This window comes from Equus asinus, chromosome 4 (genome assembly GCF_041296235.1).
Source record: "Equus asinus isolate D_3611 breed Donkey chromosome 4, EquAss-T2T_v2, whole genome shotgun sequence".
In the NCBI taxonomy this organism is placed as follows: domain Eukaryota; kingdom Metazoa; phylum Chordata; class Mammalia; order Perissodactyla; family Equidae; genus Equus; species Equus asinus.
In genome coordinates, this window is record NC_091793.1 from 12,825,445 (window position 1) to 12,842,251 (window position 16,807).

Genomic DNA, 16,807 nt, shown 5'->3' on the forward strand with positions numbered 1-16,807 from the left:
ACCCTGGCAGCTCCACCGGCTCTGTGCTGAGACCCTCCAGGTCCAGGAGTCCAGCCTGGATAGGACTGGGTGGGCTGCCCCCTTGTACCCTTCCTGCTTGCCCTGGAGGCCAGTCCACAGGGGGCTGGTACATCCAGGCTGCCCTCTGCAGGAGTCCCACACCCTGACCCCAGGAGCTGGTGCAGCCCCTCAGACCCAAGGCAGGGAGTCAGGCGGCCTCTGTAGATGGTGCCCAGGCTGGACAGGCCCCTCGCCAGCTCTGCCCCAGCCCCCAGCATGCAGATGAAGATGAGATGTGGATGGGGCAGAGGAGGGGGATCCCCAGGAGCCGGAAGCTGGGCAGGCCTCTGTTTGCCTCTGATTTGCATGTGACTCCCACAGGCTGGGCTCCAGGAGCCGTGCAGACAGTTGGTCCCACGTGAACCAGAACAAGGGAGGGCATAGGGGGCTCTCAGCACCTGTGACCACCAGGGGCCGGGCTGGGGCCACAGCAGGGCCAAGGATCAGGGCTGTGCCATTTGGAGCCAGCCAGGAGGTCTCTCTAGAGGGGAAGGGGCTGATGACCAGAGTCCCAGGGGCTTTGGGGGCCTGGGGCAGCGATGATGTTGTCTGAGAGAGTTTCATTCAGTCCCAGGGCTGGCCCAGGCCACACTTAGACCACACTTAGGCCATGGAGGAACCGCCCCTACAAATGGATCCTCAGGGTCTCCAGAGCATGGACCTCCGGAGGGCTTGGTCACTGTAAACATGGGCTCAGGATGCAATAACGGCCTTGGAAACCTGCATTTAGTGAATACTTACTGCATACTGCCCAGGACACTCATGTACCTCCACCTCCGCCTTTGTTGGGGTATTGCTTTCACACCATGTCACAGAGAAAGCAATGGCCCGCAGGGATGTGGGGGTGAAGGATTAGCCCCCGGGTAGCAACTGGACTAGACAGGCAGATAGGAGAGTGTCGCTGCCAGGGCATGAGCCCTGCCAAGAATAGGACAAGTTTGGACAGAAGCAGGGCAGGATGGCTTCAGGTCAGGCTTGATCTGGCCCCACTCTGCCAGCCCCAGGTAGCACCCACACGGCTCAGAGCCTGCAAGCCTGGGTGCCCCAGTCCCTGTGGGTCCCCTCCTTTAATGGTTCAGAAACAGAGAGCCGTGAGGGGAGTCGCCCACGCCTGGGCAGGGGGTGGGGGTGGGAGGGTGTCAGTGGTTCCAAGGAAGGTCCAACATGATGGAAAGTTCTGCTCATGGAGAAAGGATGAGAACTGCATTGGCCGAGGTCCATCTGTACTCAGCACCCTGGAGGCACACGCTGGTGCGCGAGGCTGCCCAGCCCCGGGCCTCAGCTGGCCCTTTCCTGCTGGGAGTGGACCCAGGCCTGTGGGCAGGGGCTGGATCCTGACAGCCACAGCCTGGACATGGAGCCAGGCCAGGGCAGGAGGCAAGTCTGCCAGACGAGCCCCAGGAGGCCGAGGCTCCCCTCCAGCCTGTGGGACCTTCTAGACTCTCTTCTCTGTGGCTTTTGCCAGAAGGACCTGGTCTGGCTCCCAGGAGCGTCCACAGCACCAGCCTGGGCCGGGCGCTGAGAAGCACCCGGGCATTCAGATCCCAGGATGTAGCAGGGGCAGGGCACAGGGGCTTCAGGGCCCTCAGCCCAGGAAGCAGGGTGATGTCAACATTCAGAGGCTAGGCCTGTGGGGGAGGAAGCAGGGAGTGTGGTGACCCTGAGCCATGACCCCAGGCTGGAGGCCTTCTTGGGGGCGAACGGAATCCAGAATGGCTAAGGGAGGAGGGGTTTAGGGCTGCTGGAGCTCAGGGCCAGCCCCCTGAGTCTAGGCTCCATTGCAGACTAGAAGAGACCAGAGCGCCACAGAGGCCCAGGGGAGGGACCCTGCCCTGTCCCGTCTCTGCCAGAGGTTCTCCCAGGTGTCCTGACCTCGGAGCCATGAGGTGGCCAGTGCAGAGCATCCGGTTCAGAAGAAGTGGCCAAGCTAGTTTCCAGCCTCAGAGCCACTTCCCTATTCCCTGGAAGGGCTGGGGGGGGGGGTGGGGGCGGGGCTGGGGGCGGGGGGCAGCCCAGGAGCCGAGTGGGGCTTTGGCAAGGAGATTGTTGCCTGGTTCATCCCTAAATGCCCCAGACTTGCTCCTACTCTCCCCCAAGTGGGACTGTGCCACAGAGGGGCTTCCTGAGGAGGTGGTGGTGCCATGGGTGCTCCAGGGCCCAGGAGCGGGGTGGGGCCCAATCTGGCTGGGAAGACATCCCAGAGCTCCCCAGTGGTTGGTCAGGGCCCAGGCAGCAACACACCTGTGTGCTCACCTGTGAACACACCTGTGCGCTCACCTGTGAACAGGCACATGCACCCACAGCCAGCTGGCCCGTGCGAGCTGGGCAGGTGGTATGCAGATACACACAGGGGCGCCCTGGCAGGCACGCCCTTCCTGCCACCCCTGGTGCATGTGCTGCCCTGGTGCCTCCTTCCCCGTCCTCCCAAGGGCCATCCCACCCAGATGAGATACCACAGCCATGGCTGGACGGCCTCTTGACTTGCAGCCCGGGCCCTCTGGTCCCCCAGGGTGTGGGGGAAGCCTTCCCACTCCTTCTGGAGGAGGGAGTCCAGTGGGCTGCACTGAGTGTGGCCAAGGGCTGGAGGCCTGGGGTCTGGCCTAGTTGTCCACTGTCCAGGTGGGGAGCCTGAGGCCTGGGGAGGCCATGCTGTCTGCCCCACCCACACTACAGTCAGGCACACTCCTGGGCCTTCCGCAGGACTGCGGTGCAGGGTGCAGCTGGTGGAGCTGCTGAGTCATCACAGAGAAATGGGAAGAATGGAAAGAATTCTGCACTTTCACTCTCTGGCTGGGCTCCCCCACCCCCAAGAAATTCCTGAGCCACTAGCACCTCTCTGCGCAGACCCCCTCCGTTTCCCACTGCCCAGCGGGGGCCTGGCTCCCACCTCCAGCCTCTGCCTTGGACCTCCACCTCTGCCCTCAGAGAGCATTGGGGCCCTGCCACACCGGACCCGGGGCGCTAGGCGATGCAGAACACAGGTCACCCTCCTGTTGACTCGGCCCTGGTTCCCAGGGGGCTGTTTCCTCCGGCACCAGAGAGGACCCTACTGGCCTGGGTGGGGGTGTGCAGTAGCTGGGGTGCCAAGGGCCAGCCCAGGTGCCAACCTGGCTCAGAGCAGACCCTGTGCCAGCCTGCTCTGCCTCCTTCTGGGGGCCTGGGCGGGCTCAGAACAGGGGCCCAGAGTGAGCTGTGCCTGAATGTCCAGGCTCAGACACTCGTGTGTCTCCTTGATCAACAGCATGTTGGGCCCTGGGGGGCAGGGCATGGCCGGGGTCCCCGTAGAGGCACCGAGCCATCTTCCCATCTGTGAAATGCAGCCTCAGTCACTCCCCAGTGCTGCCAAAGAGGATCTGACGGGGGCGAGGGGACCCAGTGTTTCTCCCCAGGCCCCCAGGCACTGGCCCTCTGCCCTCCCCTGCCATCTCCCTGTCTCTGCCACACCCCGTTTGTGTGATCCTATTGTGGCTTCATTGGCCCTTCAGCTGGAGGGGAACTGCTGACTCCCGGTTTCTGGGACGCGCCAGCCAGCACAGTTTCGACCCGGCCCTGGAGTCCCTCCCAGGCAAGTCAGCTGCTCTGGGACCATGGCTGAGGCTGCCCCGCAGGCAGCAGGAGATGCAAGCTCACCCAGGGCCACCTGCCCTGCACTGACTCCGGTGTCCATCCTGCGCCCCTAGGCCCTCCTACTTCTCGATGTCCTCAGGAGCCCTCTGCACCCCTCCCTCTGGTGCAGCTTCTGGAACCTGCTTCTAAATGTACCACTCCCCTGCTCAGGAGCCTCGCGTGGCTCCCTCCTGCCTGTGGAAGAAAGGCAGAGCTGCTGGGCCTTTGTTCTCTTAGCTCCAAAAGGGGTCTCCAGGGAGCACCTCCTGCCCCCGCAGGACTTCTCAGGGAAGGTGTGAGTGGCAAGGAGGTGCCTGCGTGCGCCAGGCAGTGAACGGGTGCCCGGTGGGGCCTCGAAGCCCAGTGTGACCTGTTCCTGCCTCTTCCACCCCTTCCCAGCATGACAAACCCTCGGCCAACCACCCTTCACCTTTAGGTGTTGGCATGCACTCATCCCTGTGCCACCTCTCAGCCTCGTCTAGGCTTTGCCTTTTCCAAAGGCCCAGAGTCTCCGGGCTAGGTCAGGGCTGGCTGGGCTAGCGATGGGATGTGTACCGGACTGTGCTGACCTTGGGGACAGCTGCAGGAACTAGCTTAGGCCCGGGGGTGTTGTTCCAGGTCCTGGATCTCAGTCGCTAGCATGCCTCCTAACGCCGTGGCTTGTCCCATCGGGGAGCAGGAGAAGGACAGGGAGGGGAAGGGAGAGAGCCCACCCTCATGCTCAGGACCTGCCCACCACCCCTGCCCCCAGATGGGGCTCTAAGGGCAGAGGCAGGCCTGTGGTCCTCCTCTTGATCCTCATTTACAGATGGGGAAACTGAAGCTCAGAAATGCAAAGTGGCTGGCCAGGCCCCAGCTGCCAGCTCAAGTTGGACAGCACTGCCCAGCTCACAGGCTAGAAAACCAAGGCTGGGTGTCACCAGGATGGGAGCTGGTGTGGGCAGGGAGGTAGGGGAGCTGGACTGGGCGGCCCGGAGCCCAAGACCAGGCCTGGGCTCAGTCCAGGGCCAGGAGGCCAGGCAGGAGGGGCAGGGCGTGCCCACTCCCTGTGCAGGCACTCTGAGGGCAGAGGTCAGGGTGTCTCTTGTGGGGAGGATTTGAGATCAAGGGGGTGGGGAGGGGAGGGGAGGGCAGAGGGACTGCACCGGCCAGGCCAAGGGTGCACGGAGAAGCCGAGCCTCAGAGGAGGGACGGAACAAACACGGGGGACAGGAGGATAGGGCTGGGCTGAGTGGGGTCAAAGGGGCCTCGGCAGATGCTCTGCTCTCCTGAAGTCCCACCTGCCAGGACCCTGGGGCTCCCAGCAGAGGTGACTCAGCTGCCTGCCCAGGGTGGAGCCTCTCAGAGGTGGGGCTAGGGGCCAGCATCAGGCTGGCCTGGCCACAGTCGCCCTGGATGTGCTGGAGCAGGGAGCCTGTCAGACCAGCACACTGAGATGGGCCCTGCCCTGGGCAAGCTCAAGGGCTCTGGAGGGCACTGGCCAGGCTGCCCGTGGGCTGAGGGTGAGGTGGGCAGACGTAGGTGGGGCCGCAGACCTGGGTCTTGGCACAGCCCAGGGGCCAAGCCTGAAGCCAAATTTGGCCTCCCATGTCCCCATCTCTGTGTCTGTGAAGAGGAGAGGAGCAGCCCGCTGGTCTGCCCATCCCCCACCCAGTGGCCCAGACTTCGAGGCTCTGTCACTGGTACCTGCTCTGCCACCCGCTGCTGGGCAGGTGCCCCAGGGTGCTGCCTATGACGCAGGCTGTGGCCTCTGTTCCGCCTGCCTCCTGGCCAGGTCCCAACCCACATGCGCACGTGAACATGTACACACACACACACACAGCTGGTTAAACCAGTTCTGCATGGCCAAGCCTGCCCCGTGGCTGTCCTCACCCTCCCCTGCCTCCAGCCTCGGTTTCCCCACCTGAGGCCCTTGCTAGGCTGGAACATGAAGGAATCTCACAGCAGGGGGGTGGAGAGCAGGAGGAGGCTATGGAGGTGCAGCCGCCCCCTCCCCGAGGCCCTTCCAGCCAGGTCCAGTACAGCAGTGCACCCTCCACCACCTCCTACTCTTCTCGTCACTCGGCCCATGGGGCCTTCAAGGGGCTTCCGAAGAGCCCAAGAGAGAGTCGTGGAGTAGGCCTAGCAGGCTGCCCTGTGGGACCCCGAGGCAGCTACCAGCAGGCACATGTGCTGGTTCATCCCCAATACTTAGTTGGCTCGTCACATGACTCTTTCATCAACAGCACAGCCCAGACCAGCCCCACATCCCACTCTGTCTCTGTGCTCCCCTGTGATTGGTGGTGACACCTGCTCCCACCTGTCACTGGAGCCGTTGGGTCATCCTGGCCCATGGGTGCCCTTCTTGACCTCTTCCAACTCTCTGCCCAGCAGTTTGGGCATGTCCTACGGACACCTGGGAGAGCACACTGTGAGAGCCCCAGAACCTGCCTGCGGTGCTGGACATGTGTGGGCACCTGTGCGGGCAGAGGAGGAGTGGGTGCCTGTGCGGGGGCGGCAAGCACGCGCAGGTGTGGAAGAGCTGCGCTCGAGCCCAGGTATGCCTGTGTGCAGGATGGTGGGTGTGGATGCCTGTGGGCCTGTGTGTTATGACCTGGGTGGGCCCATGTGGTGCTGAGTCACGACCAGGAAGGGCTCATATGGACCCTTGTGTGTGCCCTGACAGTAGCCCATGTCCTGCTTGACCAGCCGGCCTGAGAACTGGAATCCGCAGAAGGATACAGGTGGCCCTCCCTGAATCCAGCTCTCCACTGAAAGGTCCAGCAGCCTAGATGCCTGGGCAGCTGTGGCCCTCACAGCCTGGGAGCAGCCTTGCCACAGGCTTCATCTCTGGGCCAGTGCAGCTGGGCCACCACCGTCACTGGGCAGCTTTGTGGCTCACCAACCAGAGGGCCACAGCCCTGGCCTGACAGCGGGGTCCCAGGGCTGTACCTGCCTCTAGGACACTCAGACCCACCCAAGGGATTTCCAGCACCCATGCCACCTCCTTGGCCATCGACCATCCTTCCTCCAAGGCCTCCTCCAACAGGAAGCCCGCCCCTACAGCCTGAGGGGGCTCTGCTCTCTGGACACCTCTCAGTCCACCTGGGGTGGTTGGCAGGGAGGGTGTCTGGCCCTGGGTTCATCTTGTCTGGCCCCTGGAGCATGAGCGTGAATGCGTAGGCTGGGCCACATAGAGGAGGGGGAGCAGCTCCAGAAATCCCGATCCCATGACTCTGGAAAACCTGGCCCAACAGGGCGGCCGGGAGTCAGGGGCGCTGGCAGCAGGGATCCGGGCTGGGTGGGCAGGCTAGGGGGCGCGGGCAGGGAGTGTGGTGGAGGGGCAGTGGGCAGCACAGGTCTAGGGGGATGAGGGCGGGGACAGTAGGTCGGGTAGGGGGAGTGGGCATTGTGGGGACTGCAAGGACGTGGGCCAAGAGGCAAGGTGGCCAGGAGAACAGAGGGTGAGTGGGGGGTGGCTGAGGTTGTGGGGCTGGGGCGAAGGGGGAGAGGTGGGGGAGTGGAGGATGGGGCTGGGGGGTGGCCCTGATGGCAGGGGCGGGGCAGTGGGGGTGGGGTAGATGGGGGCTGGGGACACAATGGGCCCTTGTCCCGAGGCCACAGCTCTGGGGCGCCGTGTGCAGGCTGTTGGGCACCCTGAGCAAACACACGCCCTGCTCCGGCTGCACACTGTGTCCTGGACTGCGGGCTGTGGCGCTCGGCCAGTGAGAGGGCTGCAGCAGGGCCAGGGCACATGTCATCGATGAGCAGCCAACCCTGCCTGCCTGGTCTACCTCATGCGCCCCCCTGGGCTCCCACCAGGCACCCTGGGCTGTGCCTGGATGGGGAGGGAGCAGGCAGGGGGCAGACACATCCTGTGGGAAGAGAGCCTGGTCAGGCTCAGCTCCAAGAGCTGGTGGGCTGCAGAGGGGCCTAAGCAGGCCTGTGCCCTGGCTCTGTGGGGTGGGGCAGACACAGGGCTGAGCACCCCTACCTCTTGGCTCACAACCCTGGAGGCAGCCAAGGAAAGAGAAAAAGACTGCCTCCTCTGACCCAGGGGTGTTCCAGGAAGCCAGGAGGGAGCCTGGTGGCCCCAGGGCTTCTGTGAGTGGGGCTGGGCAGTGGCCTAGGCACTGAGGCTGTAGTGGAGGTTGAGTCCCAAGCCAGTCTGGGTCTGCAGCTGGGGCCCCTCTGCCGGGGGCGTGGGGGGTGGGACCTCTCAGCTGCCACCCGTTGTGAGGAAGGGAGCTGCATGACCCACTGGGGCCCATACTGCACAGGATATGGCTCTCAAACCCCCTCAGGAAAGCTGGCAGGGCCACGGGGGCTGGGGGGGAGTGGGGGATGGGGGGAATTTGCATGACAAATAGATTCCCTGGAAGGCTGCTCTGCCCAGGAAGCCTGTGTGTGTGTGTGTGCACGTTAATGCCTGGGGGCACCCAGGCCTGACCACACTGCACAGGCCCACAACACCCCCTGCATTAGGCTGCACAGCCACCCCAAGCTCGGTTGTCCTCACAGGCTGGCCCTTCCCATGCCTACACCCCCAGCTGATGACAGCCTGCTGCTCACAGGAAGAGCCCCATTCTGGGCCACAAAGCTGAGGTCCTATACCCAGCCAGGCCTCAGAACATTTCCTCATCTCATTCAGGTCGAGAGACATCACTGCCCAATGTCCTCGGTGTCCCTAGGCCCTGGTGATGGTTCTACACGTCAGTGGGACAGGAAGTGTCTGCCATGCGGGCCCAGGCCTTCTCTCTCCCCTGCCCTCACAGGGCCACAGCCCCATGCCGAGGGCCTTCAGGGCTGTGGGGTGGGTGGGGGCTTCTAAGCAGACACCCAGGGCTTCTGCCCAGGTTCTCTGTCCACTTCTGGGATGGGCTTGAGATGGCTAGACTTGGCTGGGTCAGGCAAGTGGAGGTGGGAAGGTGGGGAGAGCGTGGGCGGGTGGTGTGGCAGGACCTGGGGAGACCCAGGTGTGGAGGACCCTTGCCTGGTGGGGAACTGGTGGAGGAGTGCTAAGGGGCAGGTGGCCGTGAGCCTGGGTTGGACTGGACTGGGAGGGGATCTGGCTGCTGGGGGTGGGGTCAGATGGGGCTGAGGGACCAGAGGGGAGGTAGAGGCCTTGCTGTGTTCTAGAGAGGGTGGGCTCGGCTCTAGGGCACCCCCCACCCCCACCCCAGCCCTCTGCTCCCTGGCAGACCCCTCCGAAAGGGACATAAAAAAAGACAAAGATCTGATGGTGGTTTGTGCTGGCAGAGAGGAGTGCTCTGGACAAGCACTGCCCCCTCAGAAGCACACACCGGCCACAGCCGTAATCAAAAATAGCAAGAAAGAGATGAAATTAATGTTAACAATTCATCTTATTTAACCCCGTCTCTCCAAAATGTTATCGTTTCAACCTGCAGTCCCTGTAAACGGACCTTAAGGAGGCAGCTTACATCTTTTCTCCTCCTGAGCCCTAAGACCCCTGTGCCTCCCACACTGCGGGCAGCTCAGTTCGGGCAGCCCTGGAGGGACCTTCTGGACAGTGCAGCTTGGACCCTCGCTGGGGACCCTCCTGGAGCCTGTTGGACACTCAGAAAGCCCACTAGAGACCCACGGGTTGCCCCTGGTGACCCCAGGACACCTCTGAGTCCGGGGCTGGGGCCCTTGGGAGGTGGTGGTGGGACATGCCCTGGAACTGTCTTTTTTAAAAAGGACACAATTTAATATTGAAATTGTCAAATGCAACGTACTTGGAGGAAGGAGCACAGAATATCGTGCAGTTTAAACTACAGTGACGACAAGACACCACGCGCCCCCCAGGTCTCCCAGCGGGGCTGGCCAGGACCTCAGGCCGGGAGTCCCTCCTGCAGAACGGCCCTGTCAACCACCCCCAGCGGCCCTCACGTGCCGCCGCGTCAACACAGTTCCATGGCGTCCCTTCCCAGAACCACGTCACTGCGCGGTTCCGGGTTCCAGCAGGCATGCCAAGCCAGGGCAAGGCCGGAGGCTCCAGCCCTGTGCCCCTCTCCTTCCCACCGGTGGGCCCGGCTGGCCAGTGGCTACGTAATGAACGCAGGGCCCCTTGCTCAAAAGGCAGGGAGAAGTGACATTGAAGGAACTAACACACGAAGTTTTTCCTTTTTTCCGTTGTCTCTTGTCATGGTGTTGACAAGTGTTGTCACAGTGTTTTTTGATTATTATTTGATGTTGTTATAAGTAAAAAAAAATTAAATTATAAAATCACTATCATGAGTGTTGCCATTTATCTTTATTCTGTGCACGGCGCTCTCTGAATGCAAACGTCAGGGCGTCGAGCTCATTGCAGACCCTGAGCCCACGTGGTTCAGACACAGATCCTGTGGGCCTGTGGACCTCGTTCTCACCACAAGAGTGAAACACTGCTCCACGCTAACTCAGCTGTTTTTATTTTCCATTGTGGCAAAATCTACTAACACAAAATTTACCATGTTAACCATTTTTAGGTATACGGTTCGGTGGTATTAAGTACTTTCACATTGTTGTGCAACCATCCCCACCATCCATCTCCAGAAATTTTTCATCGTCCCTGACTGAAACTCTGTCCCATTAAACACTAACTCCATCCTGGTCCCCAGCCCCTGGCACCCACTATTCTACTTTCTGTTTCCATGAATTTGATGACTCTAGGGACCTCATATGAGTGGAGTCATCAGTATTTGTCCTTTTGTGACTGGCTTATTTCACTGAGTATAATGTCCTCAGGGTTCATCCATGTCGTAGCATGTGTCAGAATTTCCTTCCTTTTTTGGGTGAATAATATTCCGTGGTATGGATGGACCACATTTTCTCTATCCATTCTCTGGTTGATGGACATTTTGGTTTTCTCCACCTTTTGTCTACTGTGAATAACATTGCTATCAACCTGGGCATACTAATCTTTGTCTGAGTTCCTGCTTTCAGTTCCTTTAGGCATATACCCAGGAGTGGAATCCTCAGTCATATGGCAACTCCTCATGTAGCATTCTGAGGGCCTTCCAGACTGTTCTCCACAGTGGCGGCACCGTCTTGCGTTCTCATCAACAGTGCACAGTGTGCGGTTTCTTCGCATCCTGGCCAACACTTGGTATTTCCCGATTTTTTGCTAATGGCCTTATTGATGGGTATGGGTGGGATCTCAGGATGGTCTCCGTCTGCTTTACCCCCAGGTTTCCCCTGCCCGACTCCCCCTCCTTGTCCGCACTTTCCTCCTCACCCAGCCCAGATCCCCAGCCACCACCGACTGCCCCTTTCCCCCCAGCCCCTCTCGCTCCTGACTCGGGGCAGCTAGATGTGGCTGGAGAAACACCCACTCAGCTGCCCACTCCTTCCGCGCCATCCCCCTCCCTTCCCAAATCCTGACACCCCCTCCCTGTCCTTCCCGCCCTTCCCTCTGCCCATGTCACAGCAGACCCCCCAGCCCCTGCCAGCTCAGTGAGCCCCTCGCAGAGTCCTCTTTCTCTCGTTGTCCTTTTCCCCGACAGTGTCTGACAGATACCTTCGTGGCATCCTCTCTCAGCCTACAAGTCTCTCTGGGGCCCCTCGCTAGCCAGGGGACTTTTCGGCCTCTCCTGGAGGGCTGGTCTGTGTCGCCGCCCCTCCTCTCCTGAGCGCCCTGGGCTGCTCTTCAGCTCTCCCTGCGGCCTCCCTCCCAGCCCTCCTCCTTTCCTGGGGCTGGAGGCCCCACAGTCTCAGGCCCACCTTATCCCTCGCCGTCTCCTCTGTGGGATTTCCTTCCTCTTCTTACCAGAACGTGGCCCAGGACTCAAGGCTGGGATGGCTGCCTTCTCCCCGGTCCTTCTGAGGGTCCTTCCTGGCATTTGCAATGGGTCCCTGGGCTGCCAATGCCACCCTCGCCTGGCCAGATGCGCAGGCCCAGCACCTGTGTGCACTCCATTGAGATGCCAACCAGCAGCTCCCAGCAACATGGGCAAACCCAGCGCCTGGCTCACCCTCCCGTCTCAGGCGCTGCCGGTTCCACCCACCAATGCCTCAGGCCGACGCTCTGGAATCACCCTTGACTTCTCACACCCACAGCTAGCTCCACCTTCAACACTGTGTGGCTGATCCTTTGCTGTGTGACAAATTACCCCCAAACATTAGTGGCTTAAAACAACATAGGTTTATTGTCCAATGGTGTCTGTGCATCTGGAGTCCAGGTGTGGCTCAGTGGTTTCCTTTGCTTTGAGATGGTGGGCAGGGTTGCGGTGTCATCAGAAGGGTCGACAGCGGTGGGATCGCTTCCAAGCTCACTCAAGTGGTGCAGCTGATTCAGGGCCTCACTGATGGGGCTTCCCTCAGCTCCACCATGAGGCCTCTCCATGGGCAGCTTCCATCAGAGCCTCAGAAGTCAGCCACCAGGCCCGCCAGAGGGGAGGGATGGCTGGGGTGCAAAAGGAGGAGGTGGGGTGCAGAATCTGCCCAGCGCACCACCCACCCCTGGTCCTTGTCACGTCCTGTCTCACCTGGATGACCAGATCACCTCTCCTCGCTGACCTCTCTGCCTCCACCCCTGGCAGGGCAGCCAGAGGGCCTGAGACGACCTGAGTCCCATCCTGCCACCACTCCGCCCCCAGTCCTCCTGATGGCCTTCTCGCATTGTTAGCACTGCCTCCAGCTGAGGCTCCCAGCAGCTCCCAGCCAGCGAAGGAGCAACGCAGTGGTGGATGGCCGGCTCACCAACTGAAGAGGCGGCTAGTGCCGGGGGAAGGATGGTGCCGCCCTGCATCATGACACACTCGATGATTCCCCACCCCTTACAGGGGCCCACAACCCTTCACCCCAGTGCTGTACCCTGGGGAGAGGACACAGGGTCTGTGTTGGCATGGGTACCTGGAGACCTGAAGCAGCTTCACAGCCCCATTAGAGCTGGGGACGTGGGGTCAGGAACAAGTGGCGCCCTGGTGAAGGCGGGTGGGTCCACAGACCACAGTGGTCATTACCCCAGTCCCCGAATGTATAACTGGGGTTGATGCCAGGAAGAGCTGTCATGGTGGCTCAGCCAAGCAGGGACTCCGGGAGCTTCCTCCCCCGACCGCCGAGATGGCAGATGACGGAGGCCACGTCCCTGGCGGCGATGCAGCAGAGATGAGTGCCACTGGGCAGCTCTGAAGGATGCAAGGCTGGTCCTCCTGCAGGCCCATTTAATTCACCGGCCCCCGCAGGCCTGCTGGGTCCTGAAAGTGACCAGATGGGTGCAGGCTCAGCGCAGACCTCTGTGGAAGCAGGGCTAGAGCCCCCACAGACCTCAGTACCGCGTCCATGGTGTCAATTTGGTGAGTGTGTTCTTGTCTATGCCGATCAAGAAAGAAGACCAGAAATGGCACTCGCAGGGAACAGACCATGTAGACAGTGCAGTTCTGCTCCAGGACCATGTTAACTCTCCTGCATTCACATGATAAGGCCTGGGGTCTGCAGCCCTCAGGACATCCTGCTGACCTCACAGAGGGAGAGTCACAGCAGGGTGCTGGTTTCCGGGGCACGGCATTGCCACCCACAGTGGGACCTGGGTGGCGCTGTGCCCAGGGTCCAAGGGGTGGGAGAATGAGTGGCCCTCGCCGTGGAGTGACCACACAGAGATTCTGTGCTCTTGTCCACACAGCTCTGGGCTCTGCAGGTCCACGGTCCTGGTGCCCCAAGAGGCCCAGTCTCACCAAGGGACACACAAGGTGCCAGAGAAACACAAGCTGAACTGTCGAAGAACAGCAGGTGAGGAGAGTGGCTGCGTCATTAGGGGTGGCCAGCCCCACAGGGTGGGAGAGAGGGCTGCTTTCACCCACTCCCCAGCATGGCCGTGAGTGGACGTGGTCACCAAGGCCGGATCCCTCAGGGATGAAGGCTTGGGTCAGGGAGGAGTCACAGACCAGGGTGCCCCAAGGGCAGGGATCCTTGTAAATGGAGGAAACTTCCCTTCTCGATAGGCCTGTGGGTCCTTCCCTGAAGACGCGGGGCACTGGGGCCCAAGGGCTGCAGGCATGGAGGTCCTGGAGCCATGTGCCCCTCCAGCCCCACGGTGCCACCCACTCGCCAGCCCCCAGGCACGGCTGCTGCTTCGGGGGCTCTGCTCTGGGTGTGCGGGTTTTGGGGGCAAGACTTGAGGGTACTCTTTAGGGACAGCGATTTTCAGGCAAAGTGTTCAAAGTTCCCGAGATTGTTCGAAGGGCCTCTCTGACCTGCACCCCTCCAGTTGTGAGGAGTCGGCCCCTGAGTCTCCCTGGGCCCCCCCTTGGTCTACACCTGGGTGGGCAGCAGCAGCCTACCACCCACGCAGGGGCCGTCCCCTCCCCGCCTCACCTCCTGCTGTGACAGTCAGCCCAGACCTGAGTGAGGCCGACTCCAAGTCTGGGGGTTCCGGTGGGTGACGATGGGCCCTCACATCACTCAGCCCATGGTCCAGGGCAGAGGGGTCCCTGGTGGGATGCCTCACACCCCTCGGAGCCCAGCCTGGGCCCGGCTGCCCTGGGCAGGACTCAAGGTAGACCGCCGCCCAGCCTGGGGCCCTCTGTGGCAGGAACAGCTGCGGCTTTGTGTCCTCAGCAGGCGGGAGGCAGGCGGCCTCAGACACCCAGACACCCTGGCGCTGCCTGTGGCTTCGAGAAGTTCATGCACAGCATTTTGGGCCATTTCCCCTTTCCCACACGCAGCCTCTGTTTGCTTGGGAGGGTGAGCCAGCTCGGAAGGCCCAGGGTCAGCAGTGAGCAGATGCAGGGCTGGGTGGCCAATCCATGCCTGCCAGTTCATTCATGTGTGCATTCATTCGCTCTCTCAGTCACTCATTCATTCATGCCTTCACACATTCATTCACCTACTCATTCATTCATGCCTTCACACATTCATTCACTCGCTCATCAAACAGTCCTTCACTCACTTGTTCATTCAGTCATCTGTCATTCAGAGAGTAGATCTTCTGAGAGCCGCTCTCTGCCAGGCCAGGTCAGGCTGCTGGGAGGGAGGGCACCAGCTAGATGGAAGGGTGGGTTCATTCATTTATTCATCATTAAACAAACCTTTCTGAGAGCCTATGAGTCTGCAGCACTGCAGATGGCTGGACGGATGGACGAATGAACAGGTGGACAGATGGATACATGGACAGATAAATAGATGGACGCACGGACAGATGGACACATAGACACACACATTCCCTGGTGGGGGTTCCAGCTGAGACATCCTTGATGTGGTCTTCTGAAGCCAGGCCCCTGGGTGCCCTCTTCTCAGACACAAGCAGACATCCGGCTGGCCAAGGTGGCACCTCTGGGGGGCCTCACTGCCCCTCACCAAGCAGGCACCATCGAGGACACCTCTGCCCCCTCCCTTTCCTCATCTGTTGCAGGTTTCTGAGTCTTCAGGAAGCTGCTGTGCCCTTTCCAGCGGCCCCCTCTAAGTGTGCTCCTCTCCTGGGATAGGAGGGGCCTGCCCTCCACGTGGACTCTGTGGGCTCAGGAAAGATCTGGAGGAGGAGTGGGGCCCATGCAGGTGTCCCTCCAAGCCCAACACAGTGGCAAGGTCACTTCCCACGCCGCCCTGAGCAGCTGCTGTATGCCTGGCTCAGTGGGGCTGCTGGGTCCCATTGGTGGGAGAGCCAGAGCCGCTCCCCTGCAGGGGGCCCAGGCTAGCGGACAGTAGCCTGGCCTGTGGCCTGTCAGCACGGCCATGGAGGACATACCCGTGTCAGCATGCTGAGACCTGGACACAGGGACATGACACTGGACCCAGACCATGGGGAACACGTCCAAACTGAGCCCCACCCCGAACCTGGCCCTCCGACTCAAACCTTGGAGCTGCCCTACTCTCACAGCCACCCCAGGCTCTCAGCAAATGCCATGTTAAAATACACGCAGAATCCCATCATTGCTCGCCCCTCCACAACACTCCACACCCCCTCATTCCGGGCCAGGAATTTCACTATGCTCGGCTTGGCAGCAGAGGGGTCCCCTAGCTTTGGTCAGATCACGCCCCTCTGTGCAGAACCCCGCCGGCTCCCACCCCGTGAGGTGGAAGCGGTCCTCTGTCCACCTTGGATCTGCCCCATTTCCTCCCACCTTCTCCTCCCCATGCTCTGCTCCTGCCGTCCTGGCTCCAACACACAGGCTCCTACCTCAAGGTCTGGCACTGTCTGTCCCTCCACCCCCGTCAGTATCCCACATCTGTGTGGCCCCTCCCTCACCCCTAAAAGGCCTCCCTGGCGCCCAGCACTCCCCAGGGACTGAGGTGGGCAGTAGAGGCAGGGCAGGTGAGGGAGGGGTCTCCTGGGGGGACCCTCAGCCCCTGGAGGCCCAGCTGTCTTCCGTGTCCCGTACTCTGTCCCTCAGCCCTGACATGCCAGGGCCAGAGCTGGGCGGAGGGCCACCTGGTCGGGGTTGTGAGAGCATCTTACCTCCCCCCATGCCTCTGAGCCCCTACAGTGGCTGTTTCTGATGGTGCAGACCTAGGGATCAGGGCCGTGGAAGTCTCTGCCACCTGCGAGCTTGGGAGGGTCACTCTCCAGGCCTCAGCCCCCAAGCCCAGGGCCTGGAATGAACTGGCTGAGCACCATTCTTTCATCAGCAGACGGTTGAACAAAAGAAAGAACACCCAGAACGACTTTGGGGGTCCAAACACTGGCCTCCTCCAACGTGGTGGAGCTGCAGTATCAGTACCCAGGGACTTGGGGCCAGCATGGTGGAGCTGCAGATTCAGGACCGTGGGGCTCAGGGCCAGCATGGTGGAGCTGCAGATTCAGGACCGTGGGGCTCAGGGCCAGCGTGGTGGAGCTGCAGTATCAGGACCTGGGGTCTCGGGCTCCGCATGGTGGAGCTGCACTATCAGGACCTTGGGGCTCAGCGTGGTGAAGCTGCAGTATCAGGACGTGGGGGCTCTGGCTTGTGTGATGGAGCTGCAGTATCAGGACCTGGGGGCTCCGGCTTGTGTGATGGAGCTGCAGTATCAGGACATGGGGGCTCCGGCTTGTGTGATGGAGCTGCAGTATCAGGACCTGGGGGCTCCGGCTTGTGTGATGGAGCTGCAGTATCAGGACATGGGGGCTCCGGCTTGTGTGATGGAGCTGCAGTATCAGGACATGGGGGCTCCGGCTTGTGTGATGGAGCTGCAGTATCAGGACATGGGGGCTCCGGCTTGTGTGATGGAGCTGCAGTATCAGGACATGGGGGCTCCGGCTTGTGTG

At 61.3% G+C, this 16,807-nt stretch overlaps 1 long non-coding RNA gene across 1 annotated transcript; it reads right to left on the minus strand.

Moving 5' to 3' along the window:
• Positions 1 to 11,734: 11,734 nt before the first annotated feature.
• On the minus strand, positions 11,735 to 14,238 carry LOC106845923 (uncharacterized). The gene is made up of 3 exons (XR_011503034.1): positions 13,942 to 14,238; positions 12,481 to 12,824; positions 11,735 to 12,370 (listed from the first exon to the last, which is right to left on the minus strand). It is a non-coding gene; the product is annotated as an uncharacterized lncRNA (long non-coding RNA).
• Positions 14,239 to 16,807: the final 2,569 nt, after the last annotated feature.